The 20,733-nt window shown below is 42.5% G+C and overlaps 1 long non-coding RNA gene across 1 annotated transcript in view; it reads right to left on the bottom strand.

Annotated features, from left to right (window-relative positions):
* Window positions 1-3,089: 3,089 nt before the first annotated feature.
* Window positions 3,090-20,733, bottom strand: part of LOC117076238 — a 40,332-nt gene continuing 22,688 nt past the window's right edge. The window contains exons 2-3 of the long non-coding RNA XR_004434283.1: window positions 11,221-11,300; window positions 3,090-3,174 (exon numbers count right to left, since the gene is read on the bottom strand). This is a non-coding gene — a long non-coding RNA (uncharacterized LOC117076238). The remainder of the gene's footprint in view (window positions 3,175-11,220; window positions 11,301-20,733) is intronic.

Genomic DNA, 20,733 nt, shown 5'->3' with positions numbered 1-20,733 from the left:
AATTTTTGCATTTTTAGGAGAGAAGGGTTTTCACCATGTTGGTCAGGCTGGTCTCAAACTCCTAACCTCATGATTGCCCGCCTCGGCCTCCCAAAGTGCTGCGATTACAGGTGTGAGCCACCACGCCCGGCCGTGTGATGCGTTTTACCCACGAAGGTGTATATGATGGTCGGGAGGTGATTGGAACTGCTGGGCCAATTGGTCTGAAAGGGCTTCCTCAAGGAGGAGAATCTCGGGTAGCCCCATCCACCATTTATTTTTTTGGCATTTGTGGAGGACCTACTATGAAGTTGCCCCCCAAGGGCTGCAAGCATGGGGGCTGGAGGCCCAGCTGGGTCAATTCCTGCTCAGAATCAGCTGGAGCTCCCAGCGGTATGTTCCAGGGGTCCCAGACAAGGGAGGAGCATACTGGCTGGCAGGGGCTGAGAAGGATTCTCGAGAAAGCAACACGTAGCCTGGGCCTTGGAGGAGGCGCCGGATGCTCTGTGCTTGCAGAGACAGGCTGGTGGTCTGGAGGAGGACTTTGTGGGCAGAGAGTGAATGAGCAGCCTGAGCAAGGAGTGTGAGAAACTACTCGGTGTGTTTTGGGCAAAACCAGGGGCTTGGCAGGGGCACTGGATCCAGGCTGGGCAGCAGGGTGACAAGTAGGGGCCACACTGCTGAGGTCCCCAGGGCAGACTGAGAGGACTGTAGTCAGCGATGCACCCACTTAAAGGCCTCACCCACAGAAGGCCTCAGCCCCAGTCCTAGATCTGCCCTGTAGCACTGGGTGAAGCCCGACCACTCCCCATACACCCCTGAGCCTCAGTTCTCTTATCCATAAAAGAAGAAGAATAACATTACCTCTTTGACTTTATGTGAAAGTGCTTTTTAGGTTGTAAATCACTAGACAAATATACTCTACTCTGTTGGTAATGGAAAGCTTTTGAGGATTTTTGAGGATTTTCTGACGGACCTGAAAGATGCTATAGGAAGTTCATCCAAGACGCCGTGCAGAGGGGAGGAGGAGGGGGTGAGAGCAGGCAGACCTGCCAGGCAGCAGTCATGGTCAAAGATGATGAAAAGTGAAACCTAAGAGGAAGCAGTGGGAACAGAGACGAAGATGGACAGGAAAGATGTCTCGCGGGAGGACTTCCGGGCATAGTGGCTAGGGGACCGAGGAGGCAAAGATGACTCTATTTCAAGCTGAGTTCCCAGGGAAATGCTGATGAGGATGAGGAAGATATGATGGACAGGCTGGTTGGGGGGATGGGGGATGGGATATGAAGTCCACTCCTGGAGAGGTTCGGCTTGCTGTGCCCATGGGAGGGGTCCAGCAGCCTTCTGGAAATGGACAAAGGGTGATCCGAGCTAGAGCTGGGTCATTGCAATGGAGGTGACAGTCAAGGCCCTGGGAAAGATGAGGCCACCCAGGAGAGGATGCAGAGAAGAGGCTGGGGAGAAGCTGGGCTGTGCCCACAGTAATCAAGAGGGAGGGCAGCCAGAGGGGAGGAGCAGGCTACCAGACGTTTCAGGAAGCAGGGGTGCTGAGTGGTTCAGGGTTGAGAGCTGAAGGGCAGCTGTGATAGGTCTGAGGGGGATGTGGTTGGATTTCGTGAAAAGAAGGGTGTGGAGACCTCAAAGAAGCTTCAGGGGATGGGGGAGTAGGAGCGCCTCTCATAGGTTGATGCTGCAGCAGGTAGGCAAAGTGGAGGCCGTGGGTGCAGATGAGTCTAGTTTGAAAGAGTTTGGCAGGGAGGAGAACAAAAGATGGATGGTGAGCTGCAGGAGAGAGGGGTCAAAAAGAGGTTGGTTTTACATGGGGAGCTCTGAGCATGCTCACAACCTGAGGGAGGGAAGCCGTGGCAAGGAAGAGATGAATCAGAGGGAAACAAGGCTGAGCACAGACCCCAAGGAGCTAAGCAGTTAACGACAGCTGGCTGGGCACAGAGCTCTGGATGTCCCCAGAACTGGAAGTATCTAGCTCTCCACCAGTTCCAAGCCCTCCCCCACTGTCACTGGGTCCTAAGGGGAGGCTCCCAGGTCTTCAACCCCAACCTGGCCCTTCCCTGAAGCCCCTCCACTCCCCTACCTGACACAAGGCCAGCAGTTGGCCAGCCACACTGCAGCTCCATTAGACTCAGCCTTCTCCCAGCATCAGCTCCTCTTCATCTGACAGCCTGTGGCCCAGCCCCAACCCCTAACCCTAGCCCATGGGGTACCAGTCACAGATTTCTTGGCTTCTCTGCCCCGTCTGCAGCCAAAGAGGTGCCTCTGGGCAATCCACCTGCCACCCCTCCACTGTCTGGGAGATCCACCATGTGACAGACTCATAAGCGCTCATGCTGCCTTGTGCAGCCCACCCCATCCCAGCCAGCACATGCACCCCACCTTCCTAGACTCCTCCAACAGCACTTCCAAGCCTTCAAAGGCAAGCAATCCTCTGTTTCCCCTCCCCTCACTAGGCAGAAGGGGAAATTGAATCAGGGGAGATGATGTGATGTCTGCTGGAGGTGAGGCAGCCTGGTATCTGACTCCTTAATCACTCCCTTATTCCTCCCCACCCATCAAGAGGTGTCCTTGTCCCTCAAGAAAGACCAATACCCCCACTACCTTCTGTATGTTCCAATAGGGAGAAGAAGGTTGTCAAGACTAGAGAAAGAAGGAAGGATGGGCAGAAATAAAGTTGCCAGACGAAATTCAGGATACCCAATTAAAAAATTTTAACAGCTTTATTGAGATACAATTTACATTTTATAAAGTTCACCCATTTAAGGTGTACAATTCAATGGTTTGAGTTACTTATAGAATTGTACAACCATCACCATCATTTAATTTTTGAACATTTTCATTACTTTTCCTCCAAAAAAGCTTTGCACCCATCAGTAGTCACTTCCCAACCCTTCCCCCCACCACCCATCCATAGGCAACCACTAATTTACTTTCTGCTTCCATGGATTTGCCTGTTCAGGACATTTCATATAAATTGAATCATACAGTACATAGGATACATAGTCCTTTGTGACTGGCTTCTTTGACTTACCATATAATGTTTTCAAGGTTCATCTGAACTGTGGCATGTATCCATACTTCATTCCTTTTTTAAGGCTGAATAATATTCCATCCTGTGGACAGGCCACATTTTGTTTATCCATTCTTCAGTTGATGGACATTTAGCTTGTTTCCACTTTTAGGCTATAGTGAATAATGCTGCTATGAACACTCGTGTACAAGTTATTTATTTATTTATTTATTTTGAGATGAAGTTTTGCTCTTGTTGCCTAGGCTAGAGTGCAGTGGTACAATCTTGGCTCACTACAACCTCCGCCTCCCAGGTTCAAGCGATTCTCCTGCCTCAGCCTCCTGAGAAGCTGGCATTACAGGTGTGAGCCACCACACCTGGCTAATTTTTTGTATTTTTAGTAGACACGGGGTTTCACGATGTTGGCCAGTCTGGCCTCAAACTCCTGACCTCAGGTGATCCACCCGCCTCGGTCTTTGGAAGGCTGGGATTACAGGCGTGAGCTACCACACCTGGCCCACATACAGGTTTTCATGTGAGGATATGTTTTCATTTTTCTAGGGTAGATATGGACAGAATGAAAGAGCACTTGCCTGGCCCTTTCTCACATTTATCCCCTGTATCATTACCCCACCTGGGTGGGAAGCTATTATGATCCCCTTTGACAGATTAAAACACTGAGGCTCAGCTGGGTGCGGTGGCTCACGCCTGTAATCCCAGCACTTTGGGAGGCCGAGGCGGGCAGATCACAAAGTCAGGAGATCGAGACCATGGTGAAACCCTGTCTCTACTGAAAATACAAAAAAAAAAAAATTAGCCAGGCGTGGTGGCGGGCACATGTAGTCCCAGCTACTCAGGAGGCTGAGGCAGGAGAATGGTGTGAACCCGGGAGGTGGAGCTTGCAGTGAGCTGAGATCGCACCACTGCACTCCAGCCTGGGGGACAGAGCCAGACTCCATCTCAAAAAAAAAAAAAAAAAAAAAAAACACTGAGGCTCAAGGAGAGACCTGAAACCACTGAGTGCTGGCGCTGAACCCTGAGCTCAGGCCTCCTGATTTCCACTCCAGGTTCTTTCCAGTTCATCACAATAGCCCACTCAGAAAGTCTGCAGTCCACTGAGGGAATGAAACAGAAGGAACTGAAAAGCAACATCTTCCATGTGAACCATCACCTCATCCTTCTGAAGTCCCAATTAGGTGCTTCATGGACCATGACCTGGAGTGTGAGAGCTGAGATTGAAGCCAGAGGCTTCATGGAAGGAACGAGTTTTTGCTCCGCTCGGTAAAAAGCTAACTGGGATGATGGCCCCTGTCCTCACCCAGTACCCCTGGGTCCCCTGAGAGCCTGCAGGAGAGCCCACCATGCACACATTCTCATAGTTATTTCTCTGAGTGAAGCCCTTCCCAGCAGCAATGGAAGCCAGGTGTGGAAACACTAGGCATTCACTCATTACACTCAGGAATCAGAACTGGTCACACAGGCTTGGCCACTGATTCCGGCTTCAGCCCATTCCCTCAGCTCCAGTCTCATCCTGGCGCCAACATCCCTGATGTTAAGCAGAACTCAAAGTGCTAGTCTAGAATCATTCCCTTGAGATCTGCCTCACGCCCTCTGCCCTGAACCCTGTCACCAGCCAGCACTGGGCATGGAAAGCAATTTGCGCTAAGTGCATGTTCCTCAGGTCAGGGTAAAGAGGTAGTGGATGGCCTGGGCTCCCTGGTCCTCTGTGGGCTCATCCCAAAGTCCTACATTCCACACCAGAAAAACAAACAGCAGCTTGCTAGAGGTGTCTACTCTATAGTTAAAAGCCACTCACTCCCTCTGGGTCGTCAAGCGGGGTGGGAGACACAGAGAAGCCCTTCACTTACTGAGCTTTTCTATTTCAATCACTATCCCTGGCCCGAGTTGGACAGACTTCATCCAGGGCTTAAAATAGCTCCCAGTGCATAGAGCTCCAGAAACATTGGTCGAACGTTCAGTGTTCAGAGTAATACACACTTTGAGAGTACAAGAAGGAAGTCTCACAACGCTAGAAGTCATTTGACTCTCATAGCATTGCCGGTGAAATAAGTATAATCATTTTCCCATTTCGCAGAGGAGGAAACTGAGGCTGGGGGCGGGAGGCGGGGAGGGTGGATCTGCTGAGCAGCGGGATCTAGAGCTAGAAGCAGCCGCCCAGCTCAGGGCTGTTGTCCGGGGCTCGGGGTCCCCCTGCTGGCCAAATGGAAGTCTGGGCGTGGGCGAGGAGCTGGGCAGGGCCAGACCCCAGTCCCGCAGCCTGAGTGCCCTGCCCCGCCCCGCTGGGTGCTGGGTTCCCGCGGCTGAGAGAAGAAGGAGGAGCCATAGCTGGGCTCAGGATTAGAGCGCCTGGCGGGGCACTGCGCAAGGCTTCAGGTGAGATGCTTCACCCGGCATCATGGGCCAGAACAGACAAAACAGGCAGCGCCTCAGCTCCCCACCTGCCGGAGCCTCTCCGGAGCTGATCTGCAGAAAGGCCAAACGGGACGGCGCCTATGAAGGCCCAACAGACCCGCCTCCTTGGAGGGAAGAGACAGATTCGGTCTCCTGACATCCAGTCCAAAGCGCTTTGTTCCTACAGCATTGTCTCCTCCTGTTTCCGGGCAAATCTCCTAAGCCAGTCCCAAGAGAACAGAACCCTCCTCTTTGGATCTTGTCGCTCAGTCTGGAGTGCAATGGCGCGGTCTTGGCTCACTGCAACCTCCGCCTCCTGGGTTCAAGCGATTCTCCTGCCTCAGCCTCCCAAGTAGCTGGTATTACAGGCGCCTGCCACCACGCCCGGCTGATTTTCTATTTTTGGTAGGGACTTTCACCACGTTGGCCAGGCTGGTCTTGAACTCCTGACCTAAGGTGATCCGCCCGCCTCGGCCTCCCAAAGTGCTGGGGTTACAGGCGTGAGCCACCGCGCCCGGCCTTCCAGAGCCTTTACTTTCACCCCACTTAATCTAGCTGCTCTCAGTTCCCACAGTGAGGAAGGCTAACTTACACTGATCCACCACGTCCAGAAGTCACCCCTTGTTGGGGGATGGCTGGCCCTCGACTGGGCATAGAACCCTCTGTTATTTCAACACTCCTCAGAGGTTTTAAGTTTGGTCTCTAGTGCCAAATTTGGCATGACATCTCACTTATGTCTCTTCTTAGTGTGTGACTTTGTGCGCATTACTGAACCAAGAAACTTCCGTTTTCTCATCTGTAAAATAGAAATTGTAATGCTTTCCTAATGGGCTGGTGGGAGGATTCAGTGATACATTATACAATCAACAGCATTGTGCCTTGCTTAATAGTGAGTGTTGGGTAAATGTTATAATGACCATTACCTATCCTACCTTAACACTTAACTAAAGAGAGAATGGGGTGAAGGGTACATGGGCAGGTAGTTCTGGAGAGAAACGTGCAGAGTGCCTCATCACATGCTTGGGTCTTCTCCAACCTGGCCACCTCCTTGCGTTCCCACCCCCTGTCTGCAAGGGGGTGGGTGGCAGCTGCGTCCCTCCCCTGCCCATGCCCTGACAGTGCCAAAGGGTTGGCACAGCTGCTGCAGTGGCCCAAATGCCTCAGGTTAGGGCTAGGTAGGGGACAGCTGGGGGTAAAGGAGAAGTGTGAGGAGGCAGAGCAGGGGCACCCTTCTCTACCAGTATGTCCACTCACCCTGCAGCTTCCTAAGCCTTTCAGGTCGGCCAGACATCTCTGACCTCACTCCTGCCCAGCCTGAGGGGGCTTCCCCCTCTTTCCCTCTCTTGTTCTCCACCCTCTAGTACCTCTTCCTCTATGGCTGGACCCACCCAGTCTCCCAGCCCCCTTGCCCATCTCCCTCCCCCGCCCACATGCTGCCCAGCTGTCGCTGCCCCTGAGCTGGCACTCCGCCCACCTGCACCACTCATGAATCGCCAGCATTCACACTCTCACCCCAGAACCTCCACCTGTTCCCCTCGGTCTGAGCAGCAGGGCTGTGTGGCCCCATCTGTTGTCCTCCATCCAGGACTCAGTGCAAGAGACTACACTTTAACCCCCCAACTTCCACCTGCCAGGAGCGGGTGGGAAGGACTGACTGGCATGATGTCTGATTTGGGGGGCTCCTTATCTCCTGGAAGAGCAGGCCTTGTTCTCCCCTGCCCCAGGCCCACCAGCACTGTCCCAAAAGACCAACATTACAACTGAAAAAGCAAAAAGCCCACTCTTCCCAAAGTACATTTGCATATTTAATAGCATTCTCCTATTACATTTCCCTTGTTGATGGCCAGCCCCTAAATCGGAAGCTGGTCAGTGCAAGATGGTAAGCAGAAAGACACAACAGTGGCAACATTTTCAATTAATGTTTCATTATATAAGCAATATATGAATACACTTTCCTTGATAAAAAAGTGAAACCACTGTAGTTCAGGCTCAAATTCCATTTGACCAGTTACCCAAATCAAGACCCTTTCATCTAAACGCAGAGGTGACCATTGTTACCAGTTTGATGTGCATATTTCCAGGAATTGTTCTATGTATTTGCATAATATGAGTGTGTGTGTATATGTACATTTACACAGAAGTGTGTTTACATTACGTATAAATGAGAGTATGTATATACCCCATACACACATTTATATATGCAAATATATATATTTAAAAAATGTAGTACTATCATGAGTTTGCGTTTTGTTATTTTTTTACATGAATTGTAAACTATAAATATTCTGCAACTAAATTCACTAAAAACGTCTTATCAAGTCAGTACATATAGCTCTGCAATCTCTAAATGATACATAATTCTAGCATGGACACATCATAGTTTGTTTAGCCATTTCCCTGTTGATAGGCATTTGTGTCTCATTTTCTCCCACTACAAATAACATGTCCCTGTCACGGATTTTAGCCTTCTCCAATTTGGTCTTACCTGGTCCCACCTGGTCCTGTGTTTCTACCTCTTGTGAACAAAAAGATTTATCATGTAACTCTTTTTAAGGGCACAAATGTAACAAATGTGTCCTTGGGAACATTTTATTACAAATTTTTAGTAATTTTTTTCAAAACCCTAGGTCCCACTATCATGATTTCTGTATCCACTCAGAAGCAAATTATTGCTCTAGGAGAGACAGCTGCAGTCAAGGAGGTAGAAGGAGATACAAGAAAAAAAGTGAAGAGAGAAAAGGTGAAAAAAAAGGGAACAGAAGCAGCAAGAAAGAGAAAGAAGTAAAAGTACAGGCTTATTTATTACAGCACCCTCTGCAACAGGGCAAAACTGGAACTGTACAACAGAAAGGAAACAGTTAAGTAAAACTCAGCATATCCATTCAGTGGAATATTACTCAGTCATTAAAATAATAATTGTGAAGATTATGTAGGAGCGTGGATGCTTCTGATATTAAGTTACAAAGCAGACTACAAAATTAAAACTACATTATGATGACAACTATGCAAAATGATGTGGGCATACAGAGATGGGAAAGGAATACAGACAAATGAAACCAATCTGATTTGTTGGAGTAGCAGAATTGCGGGGGCACTATTATTTACTTAATTCCATTAATATTGCTGTAATATTGCTTGTGCATATATGATAAATGCTAAAATGAAACAGCAATGGAAAGAAGGCAGGAAAGGAAAGTGAATAAAAAGAGAAAGAGGGAAAAGGGAGGGAGGGAAGAAGAGCATGAAGGAAGGAATGAGAGGAGAGGGTTGAAGAAGGGAAATGAGAAGAGGGAAGTTGGCATCAAGCCCACATATGAGGGCTGGGCTGTCTTCAGCAGATCTGTCAGTCACAGTGCCGATGCAGGCTTTTCTTCCAGACCCTTTGGATCAACAACAGTTTTCACTGTTCATAGAAGATGGGATCTCCCCCCTTCTTCCCTCTAGTATTCTTTGAAGCCTGCCAAGGAGCTAGGGATACCAAGCTCAGGACTGTGCTCTTCAGGGACTGACAGTCTAGTCAGGTGGGGAGAGATGGAGGCATAGATATGTGACCAAACTATGACAGCCAGCCCACAAACACTCAAATAGAGATCTAATCCTCTAAAGGTGGAGGCTGTAGGGTTCCAGAAGGCTTCACAGACCAAAGAACATTTGAGCTGGGGCTCAAAGGAAGGACAGGAGATTTTCAGGCAGAGAAAAGGCAGTAGCATCCTAGGTAAAACGCACACATGCAAAGGAACTGAGGCCTAAATACACACCCATACCACGTACACTACCATTCATATGGCTAGACGCAGGACTCAGGAGAGACAGAGATAAGAGATGATGCCTTGCTTTTATCCCCGGGGCAATGAGAAGCACTGAAGGGTTTGATCAGAGCAAAGGCACACTCTGACTTGTCCTTTAGAGACAATGAGAAAAGTGAGTGGGAATAGGGCAAAGCGGAGAGAGGGAACATCAATTAGGAAGTTACTGTAAGAGTTCTGTTGAGAAGAGTAGGACCCTATGTTGGGCAGTCAATGGGGTGAGGGGAGAAGAATACAATAAATTCGTAGGTAGAAATGACAGAACTTCATTCATTCATTCAGCCAGTGTCTTTTGAGGGCCTGCTATGGAATTGGGTATTCAGAGATCAAAGAGAGTCTGTGTCCTAACAGGGAAGACAGATGGTTATAGATCAATGTGAAAAGAGCTATGACTGAGATAAGCCAGTGGGGCTGTGGCCGTGAGACCAGGAATTGTTGGGCTGTGGGAATGGAGGAAGGTCTCGTATGACTTCTAAGTTTCTGCTTCCCATGGTGAGTGGAGAGTGGAGCCATCCACTGAGACAGGACGCACAGAGTAAGGCCATGTCTAGCACATGTCTAGAGGCAGATGATAATTTTTATTTGGGTCTCTCGCTCTTTCTTTGCTCCTGACCCATTCAAAAAAGGCAAATGTAGCTTAAAGAGCTTGTTGCCTTCCTGACAGAATGAATTACATGAAAAGCACCTAGAATAGTGCCTGGCACATAGTAAATGCTCAACAAATATTAACAAAGAAAACAAGAAAATTCAGAAATGTAAAGCAAGGTTCATACTTTTGAAGGTGCCTCTCTCCCTTCCTCCATGAGACCAGGGAGGAACATGCGACTCCTGGCCCTGAAAGGCAGGTCACAGAAGACTTGACAAAACAAGAACTCAACCAAAACGAAGAAGAGCTTGTTAAAAAGAGAATGTGGCTATAAACATGCAAAAACTCAGCTCACTGCTGGCAGATGGGACACCTGCAATGAGGGGAGAGATGGGGGAAGAGGTGTCTCAGCAGTTTCTTCCCATGCAGAGTTTGCACCATGTTATTCGTTTGAAGAGTATAGACTGTGCACGTTGCAAATCACATTCGTTGTATTATATCATAAAGGAAGCCACCAAAATTGTGAAGTTTTTGCTGTTGTTGTTCTCGTGCTTCAACTATTGTATTTACTGAAATTTTGGAAGATGAAGCAGAGTGTGGAGAGATTGTTTATGTTGATGCTGTTGGGTGGTGAAGTCATGGAAACTTGTTAGAAATATTTACTGAACTGCTTCCCCAGATAAAGGACCACGGAGAATTAGAAGGCTTTGAAGGACTCAACTCATCTGACCTGAGGTCTTACTGATGTGACAAGACTTGTAAACACTCTAATCTTGTTTGAAACAATGTTGATGCCTGGGTTGAACTTAAGCTGCCCACATGGATGAGGTGACTGACCACTGGAACCTGCTTTCATTTCTTATTGCTTGACTATTCTAAGCACAATAAAATCACTAATCATAAAGAAATGCAGGCCAGGCACGGTGGCTCACGCCTGTAATTGCAATGCTTTGGGAAGCCAAGGCAGGAGGATCACTTGAGGCCAGGAGTTCAAGACCAGCCTGAGCAACATAGGCCTTGTTTCTACAAAAAAAATTAATAATTAGCTGGGCATGGTGGTATGTGCTTGTAGTTCCAGCTACTCAGGAGCCTGAGGCAGAAGGATTGCTTGAACCCAGGAATTCAAGGCTGCAATAAGCTACGATTGTGCCACAGCACCCCAGCCTAGATGACAGAGTGAAACCCTGTCAAGAAAGAAAGAAAGAAAGAAAGAAAGAGAAAGAAAGAGAAAGAGAAAGAAAGAAAGAAAGAAGAAAGAAAGAAAGAAAAGAAAAGAAAGAGAGAAAGAAAGAAAGAAAAGAAAAGAAAGCAATGCAATGAATGCAATGCTATTTGATGGACATAAAGTCATATTTTAGGATAAATTCTCAGGTTTTGATAAGTCTGAATCTTGCTCTAAGCTTCTGTATGCTTACCTTTTTGAAGTTAACCTCTATGTTCCAGGCTCACTCCAGATGTTCACACGTACTCATGCATTCAAGCCTTACAAGCAAACCTGTGGGATAGTTTCTAGTATTATTCCCATTTCACAAATGAGAAAACTGAGGCACAGAGAAGAGGCAACCACACTTTTAAGTTGGGAGCCTAGACTCCAAGTCTGGCAGTCTGGCTTGAGTGCTTTTAACCACTTTGTGTATAAACTTGAGAATGTATTTATAATAAATAACCCCCTATCAGTGGGGCCTCATTTCCAGGGAACTTATTAAGCTGAAAGTGAATTATGCTTGCCAAGAAGACTCAGTTTTCCTAGAACTTTATAAATCACTGGATAAATCCCAGAGGCCAAAATGTCGTATTGGTCAGTGGTCTAACACTGGGAATGTTTGAGTCCATTTTCTCTTTTTTCATGAAGTGACTGGGATCAGCACTGAGAGCCATCACAGTGATGAAAATCTGGGATGTGTATTGAGATGTGCCCTGACTAAGCACACTCCATGGTGCCATTTGTTAAGTACCTATCCTTGTGGACTTCACTGATGTTCTCAAAATTGACCCACATCTAGCATGGGCCAGTAAGAGTGCATGTTTACATAAATTATGTTAATTCAACTGCTTTTGTACTGTTGTTAACAAACCATAAATTTGTTCAGCTAGCTTCACTAATATAGAAAACTATATTCTTTTCAAACATTATAGACTTCAGTTCTGAAGTATAGTGAGTAGTTTACCAATTAGTTCTCTCAGTAATTCAGACAAAAGATTTAAAACCTCTTTGTAAGCACATTAATAAACTGGAAAAGAATGAAAGGTAAATTCAGAAGCCTAAAATCATGAGAAGCAGGCACCCAGAGAGATAAGCCTTGTACTGATGTCAGCATTTACACTGAGCTTCAATTTCCACAAACCAAGGGCTTGTCAACAGTGGGAAGTCCAATAGGGGACCACAACCCCAGCATCATCCCATAAACCTGAAACCCAAAGGCTACAATTCAGTCTAATGGTGAATTCAGAATAAATCAGTGCCCCACCTGCCTGCCTTAAACCTGACACTAAATAGAAGGGAGAAAAACATCTCCCTTGAAAATCAACAACTACCAGCTAGCCCTTATGTAGCTTTGCTGTACAAATTCACACTATCTTGGTGGTTCTAGAAACCTAAAGCCAATAATTTACTTTCTTGTGATCCAAGGCTGGCAGTTCCCTCAGATGCCTGGCTGATGCAAATGAAAGACTCTCCTGGAGGAAAGGAAAATATCTTCAAGCCAGGCATCAGAGAATTCCCAGAGATATAGTTTGTGTTTTTTCTTTTTTCTTATTTCAATTTTCAAGGTACATGTGCAGGTTCGTTACAAGGGTATATTGTGTGATGCTGAAGTTTGGGCTTCTAATGATCCCATCACCCAGACAGTGAACACAGTACCCAATAGAAAGGATAGAAAGGTTTTCAGCCCTTTCCCCTCTTCCTCCCGCTCTCCTTTTGGAGTCCCTAGTATCTATTGTTCCTGTCTTTATATAAATGTGTGCCCAAGATTTAGCTCCCACTTATAAATGAGAACATGCAGTATTTGGTTTTCTGTTCCTGAGTTAATTTGCTTAGGATAATGGCCTCCAGCTGTATCTGTGTTGCTGCAAAGGACATGATTTCATTCTTTTTTATGACTGTGTAGAATTCCATGGTGTGTATGTACCATATTTTATTTATCCAGTCTACTGTTAATGGGCACCTAGGTTGATTCCAGGTTTATACTATCGTGAATAGTGCTGTGATGAGCATTCAAGTGCATGCGTCTTTTTGGTACAACTATTTGTTCTTCTTTGGGTATATTCTCAGTAATGGGGTTCCTGAGTTGAACGGTAGTTTTATTTTTAGCTCTTTGAGAAATCTCCAAACTGCTTTCCACGGTGGCTGAACTAATTTACCTTCCCATCAACAGTGTATAAGCTTTTCCTTTTCTCCACAACCTCACTAACATCTGTTTGGTTTTTTGTTTTGTTTTGTTTTGTTTTTTGACATTTTAATAATAATTACTCTGACTGGTGTGAGGTAGTATCTCATTGTGGTTTTGACTTGCATTTATCTAATGATCAGGGATGTTGAGTTTGTTGACATACATGCTTGTTGGCTGCATGTATGTCTTCTTTTGAAAAGTGTTCATGTTTTGCCCACTTTTTAATGGGGTTATTTGTTTTTTTCTTATTGATTTGTTTAAGTTCCCCATAGATTCTGGATATTAGTGCTTTGTCAAATACATAGTTTGTGAATGTTTTTTCCCATTCTGTAGATTGTCTGTTTTCTGTTGATAATTTCTTTTGCAGTGCACAAACTTTTTAAAGTTTAATTATGTCCCACCTGTCGATATTTTGTTTAGCTGCAATTGCTTTTGAGGACTTAGTCATATTCCTTGCCAAGCGTGATGTGCAGAAGGGTAGTTCCTAGGCTTTCTTCTAGGATATTTATAGTTTGAGGTCTTACATTTAAGTGTCTAACCCATCTTGAGTTTTGTATATGGTGATACACAGGGATCCAGTTTCATTCTTCTGCATATTGTTAGCCAGTTTTCCCAGCACCATTTATTGAATAGGGAGTCCTTTCTCCATTGCTTCTTTTTGTTGACTTTTCAAAGATCAATTGGTTGTAGGTTGTGCAGATTTATTTCTGGGTTCTATATTCTGTTCCGTTGGTGTATGTGTCTATTTTTGTACCCGTACCATGCTGTTTTGGTTACTTGTAGCCTTGTAATATAGTTTGAAGTTAGGTAATGTGATGCCTTTGGCTTTTTTTTTTACTTTTGCTTAGGATTTTTTTGGCTATTCAGGCTCCTTTTTGGTTCCATATGAATTTTAGAATAGTTTGTTCTAATCCTGTGAAAAAAATAATTTGTAATTTGACAGGAATAGCATTGAATCTGTAGATTGCTTTGGGTGGTATGGACATTTAAATGATATTGACTCTTTCAGTCTATGGACATGGGATTTTTCCCATGTTTGTGTCACCTATGATTTCTTTCAGCAGTGTTTTGTAGTTCCCCTTGTAGAAATCTTTCACTTCCTTGTTTAGATATATCCCTAGGTGCACGTGCATGGCTATTGTTGCATGCTTGATCTGGCGCTCAGCTTGAAGATTATTGGTGTATAGAAATGTTACTGATTTTGTATGTTGATTTTGTATCCTAAAAGTTTCCTGAAGTTGGTTATCAGGTCTCAGAACCTTCTGGCCGAGTCTTTAGGGTTTTGTAGGTATAGAATCATATCATCAGTAAAGAGAGAGAGTTTGACTTCCTCTCTCCCTATTTGGATGCCTTTTATTTCTTTCTCTTGCCTTATCCCTCAGGCTAGGATTTCCAGTACTATGTTGAATAGGAGTGGTGAAAGGGGGCATCCTTGTCATGTTCCAGTTCTGAAAGGGAATGCTTCCAGCCTTTGCCCATTCAGTATAATGTTGGCTGTGGGTTTGGTGTAAATGACTCTTATTATTTTGAGGTATGTTACTTCGATGACTACTTTGTTGAAGGTTTTTTATCATGAAGGGATGCTGGATTTTATTAAAAGCTTTTTCTGCATCTATTGAGGTGACCATATGGTTTTTGTTTTTAATTTTATGTGGTGAATTGCATTTATTGATTTGCATATGTTGAGCCAACCTTGTATCCCAGGAATAAGGCCTACTTGGTTGTAGCAAATTAACTTTTGATGTACTGCTGAATTCAGTTTGCTAGTATTTTGTTGATTTTTTCATCTGTATTCATCAGGAATATTGGTCTGTAGTTCTCTTTTTCATTGTGTCTTGCCAGACTTTGGTATCAGTATGATATTGGTACATGCAATGAATTAGGGAGGAATTCCTCCTTCTCGAGTTTTTGGAATAGTTTCAGTAGAATTGGTACCAGCTCTTCTTTATATGTCTGGTAGAATGTGGCTGTGAATCCATCTGGTCCAGGGCTTTTTTTGGTTAGTAGGTTTTTATTACTGATTCAACTTTGGAACTTGTTATTGGTCTGTTTAGGGTTTCAATTTCTTCCTGATTCAGTCTGGATTGAACCTCCCCAGGGAGGCTGTGAGTTTCCAGGAATTTATCTAATTCTTCTAGATTTTCTAGTTTGTGCATAGAGGTGTTCGTAAAAGTCTGTGAGGGTCTTTTTATTTCTCATAGACATAGCTCTGAGAAATACGAGTTTGCAGTTAGAAAAAAAAATCACTAAACACAAGAAAATGAGACACTGTGAGGGACAGCTCATGGGGAAAAAAACAGAGAGCACTATGTTTCACAAGACAGGATAATTTTGCCCTCCAGGGGCACATTCTTGGTTGTCACACCTGGGGGAGAAGGGAAGAGTGGTGCTACCGGCAACTAGTGGGTGGAGGCTAGGGATGCTGCTACGCATCCTACAATGCACAGGACAGCCCCTACAACAAAAATTCATTAAAAAAAAAAAAAGGTTAAACTCAAAGAAAGTGGAATAAACCAATTAAAAGAGAATTAAGAAGAGATGAAACAACAGGAACAAACTGCCAAAAGCTAGTTTTTTGAAAAATCCAATACAATCTATAAAACTCTGGCAAGAGTGATCAAGTAAAAAGCAGATGAAGCGATTCAAAATACTAAGAATTGAAAGGGGGGACAAAATTATATAGGCTGCAAGGATTTTTTAAAGATGGTGAGATAATATTAAGAAAAACTTTTGTGCCAAAAAATTAGATGAAATAGAAAAATTCCTAGAAAAAAATATAGCCTACCAAAACTAAGTCAAGAAGAACAAAACCTGAATAGTCTTATAAATAGTAAAGAAATTATGTTAGTAGCTCTAGCAAAAATTCAAGAAACAAGTAAGTCCAATCTTACAAAAACTCCAGAAGACTTAAAGAAAAAAACCCAACTCATTTTATGAACCTAGCAGAACCTTGATGTCAAAACCAGATTTTTAAAAGTATGAGAATAGAGTTTTACAGGACATTCTACTCATGAATATAAATGCAAAGTCTAAACAAAATGTTAGCAAACCAGATGCTGCAACATATAAAAATGTACCACATCCTGACCAAGATGGGCTTATTTCAGCAATGAAAGTTGCTTTATCATTTTTTAAAAATATATAATTAATGTAATTCATCACATTAATAGATAAAAGGAAAGGAATCATCTCACTGCTGAAAAAAGTATTTGATTAAGAATCTATTTATGACAAAAACTCAGCAAAGTAGGGACAGAAAGATATTGATAAAAGATTGCTTTTAAGGACTCACAGCAAACATACTTAATGGCAAATCCTTGACTATCTGCCTTAAAATATCAGGAACAAGAAGAGAATGTACATTACCACCATATCAACCTGGAAGTTCCAAGCTAGACACAGAAGGAGGAATGCAAAAAAAAAGGAGGGAGGGCAGGAGGAAAGTTGTAAAAATTGATAAAGAGGAACCAAAATTGTTATTTTTCATGGATAAGTTTATTTATGTGGCAAACTCTAAATAATCCACGGATAAATGAGTAGAATAAATAGAAGCACTTGGCAAGGTTACTGACACAAAAATCAATATACAAAAATCAATTCTACTAAATCAATTTCATGTTCATAAACCAGCAAAAACAGATAGAAAACGTAACTTTAAAAACTATGGTCATTCAAAATAACATCAAACTGTAAAGTAACTAGAAATAGATCTAACAAAAGATTTGCAAGATTTTTATGGAGAAATGCGTAGAACTATTGAGAAGCATTAAATAATTATTTCATGTAGCAAACACTTGTGCAGGACCCAACATGTCCAGTGGTTCTAATGCTTTACAATTACTAACCTATTAAATCCTCATAACCACACCTATGAGAAAGGCACTATTACTATAATCATCCCATTTACAGATAAGCAAATGAGAAACTATCCCAAGGTTACACATCTACTGAGTGACGGAACTAGAATTTGACCCCAGGAAGCTTAGCTACAGAATCCATATTCTTAATCTTGTATTATGTTGCCTCTCATAATGAGTTAAATAAATGGAAAAAGACATCCTATTTATAGATTGAAATACATAAAATTATAAAGATGTCATTTATCTTCAAATTATAAAGATGTCAACTCCCCCCTATATTAATCTGTAATTTCAATGCAATTTCAATCAAAATCCCAGGATGTGTTCAGGTGCAGCATCTTTCCAGCTTTTGAGATTCTCTTGTAGCACAGGAGGCAAATCAGATCACTGCTGTGCCCCATGTTGAAGTCAAGAACTGGACCACTCCTTTATTAAGCCCCTAATATATTCTGGTCACTGCACTAGAAACTGGCATACAGTGAGGAACAAGACAGACAACATCCCTCAAATAACTGAAATCATAGAGAGTATGTCCTATGACCACAGAGTAACTAAGCAAAATACCACTAACAAAAGATAACTCAAATATCACCATGGAAATTAAACAACATACTTCTAAATCACCCACAGAGGACAGAAGAATTAACAATGTAAATTAGAAAATACTGTGAACTAAATGGGTTATAAAGACCCAAGATATCAAAACATATGAGACACAACTAAAACAGTTCTTAGAAGGAAATTTATATTCATATATTAGAAATAAAGCCTTAATACATACAATAGAAATAAAGCATGAAAATCAATAATCAAAGCATCCATTTCAAGAACCTATTAAAGAAGGGCAAGTTAAACCCAAAGAAAATGCAAGCGAGAGTATAATAAAGATAAGGGCATGAATCAATGAAACAGTTGGGAAAAAACACCACAGAATAAAAAATCAACAAAGTCAAAAGTTGATTATCTGTAAAGACTAATAAAAAACTCTTCAAAGACAAAACAGAGAAAACATATATTCCAACATTAAGAGTTTAAAAAAGGACCATCACTACAAATCAGATCCTACAAATGTTAAAAATGTAAGAGAATGTTATGAACAACTGCCAATACATTTGAAACTTTTCACAAAATGGAAAAATTCTTGAAATACACCAGTTACGAAAATTAGCACTAAGATAAACAGAATTTATCATGTGTCCTATTTCTAATGAAGAAATTAAACCTGTAATTTTAAAATTTCCCAACTCTAGGACTACATGGACTCCCAGGTGAACTCTTCTAAGCATTTAATGAAGAACTGGGCATACATTTTACACAAACTCTTCAAGATAATAGAAAAAGAAAAACATCCCACAATTTGTTTTATGAGGATAGTATTTATAAACGTGGTACTAAAACCTGACAAAACTTTGTAAGAAAAGAAAATTATACATCTGTCTCCCTCATGAACATCGTTGAAAAGTCTAAACATAGTATTAGCTAATCAAATGCAATGGTATAAAAATTATATATAAAAATGACTTGACATTCAAAAGCCAATCAACATAATTCACCACATTTACAGAACAAAGAAAGGAAAAGAATGAATGATCTCAATAGAGGCAGAAAATGTATTCAATGCTCATTTATAGTAAAATACTTTGAAAACTAGGAGTAGAAAGGAATCCCAAGGTAATTTATAGATTCAATGCTATCCCCATTAAGCTACCAATGACTTTCTTCACAGAATTGGAAAAAACTACTTTAAAGTTCATACGGAACCAAAAAAGAGCCCACATTGTCAAGATAATCCTAAGTCAAAAGAACAAAGCTGGAGGCATCACGCTACCGGACTTCAAACTATACTACAAGGCTACAGTAACCAAAACAGCATGGTACTGGTACCAAAACAGAGATACAGACCAATGGAACAGAACAGAGCCCTCAGAAATAATACCACACATCTACAACCATCTGATCTTTGACAAACCTGACAAAAACAAGAAATGGGGAAAGGATTCCCTATTTAATAAATGGTGCTGGGCAAACTGGCTAGCCATAAGTAGAAAGCTGAAACTGGATCCCTTCCTTCCTCCTTATACGAAAATTAATTCAAGATGGATTAGAGACTTAAATGTTAGACGCTAAAACCATAAAAACCCTAGAAGAAAACCTAGGCAATACCATTCAGGACATAGGCATGGGCAAGGACTTCATGTCTAAAACACCAAAAGCAATGGCAACAAAAGCCAAAGTTGACAAATGGGATCTAATTAAACTAAAGAGCTTCTGCACAGCAAAAGAAACTACCATCAGAGTGAAGAGGCAACCTACAGAATGGAATAAAATTTTTGCAATCTACTCATCTGACAAAGGGCTAATATCCAGAACCTACAAAGAACTCAAACAAATTTACAAGAAAAAAACAAACAGCCCCATCAAAAAGTGGGCGAAGGAAATGAACAGACACTTCGCAAAAGAAGACATTTATACAGCCAACAGATACATGAAAAAATGCTCATCATCACTAGCCATCAGAGGAATGCAAATCAAAACCACAGTGAGATACCATCTCACACCAGTTAGAATGGCAATCATTAAAAAGTCAGGAAACAACAGGTGCTGGAGAGGATGTGGAGAAATAGGAACACTTTTATACTGTTGGTGGGACTGTAAACTAGTTCAACCATTGTGGAAGACAGTGTGGCAATTCCTCAAGGATCTAGAACTAGAAATACCATTTGACCCAGCCATCCCATTACTGGGTATATATCCAAAGGATTATAAATCATGCTGCTATAAAGACACATGCACATGTATGTTTACTGCGGCACTATTCACAATAGCAAAGACTTGGAACCAACCCAAATGTCCATCAATGACAGAATGGATTAAGAAAATGTGGCACATATATACCATGGAATACCATGCAGTCATAAAAAAGGATGAGTTCATGTCCTTTGTAGGGACATGGATGCAGCCGGAAACCATCATTCTCAGCAAACTATTGAAAGAACAGAAAACCAAACACCGCATGTTCTCACTCATAGGTGGGAATTGAACAATTTGATCACTTGGACACAGGAAGGGGAACATCACACACTGAGGCCTGTTGCTGGGTGCGGGGGGGAGAAGGGATAGCATTAGGAGATATACCTAATGTAAATGACGGGTTAATGGGTGCAGCACACCAACATGGCACATGTATACATAGGTAACATTGTGCACATGTACCCTAGAACATGAAGTATAATAAAAAAAATTATCAAAGAAAAAGAATAAATTCTAGCCTTATCCCTTGTAGCTATTAAAGACCGAATACCAAAACATAATTTTTTTAGAATTGGTCTAGAAAAAAAAAAAGAAAGGAACTCCATTAATCTGATTTTGTTAAAGTATTTTTAAAATAACACCAAATATTATGCTTAGTAGTAAAATACATAAAGATTTCCCCTTTGAAAACAAGAACAAGATAAGGATGTCTGCTATTATGATTGCAATTCAACATTACACTGGAGATATAGCCAGTACAATAAGGCAATACGAAATTAAAATGAAGAAGAAATGTAAAACCAAAAATCTATCATTATTAGAGAATAACATGACTGTGAATATAAAAAGTCCAAAAGAACTTATATATGTAAACTATTAAAACTTAGAAGTGCATTTACCAAGGTCATTGGATATATGGCTAGTATTA

This window comes from Trachypithecus francoisi, unplaced genomic scaffold, assembly GCF_009764315.1.
Source record: "Trachypithecus francoisi isolate TF-2019V2 unplaced genomic scaffold, Tfra_2.0 Lachesis_group5, whole genome shotgun sequence".
NCBI classification, from domain to species: Eukaryota; Metazoa; Chordata; class Mammalia; order Primates; family Cercopithecidae; genus Trachypithecus; species Trachypithecus francoisi.
This window is presented reverse-complemented; position numbering and strand designations above follow the sequence as displayed.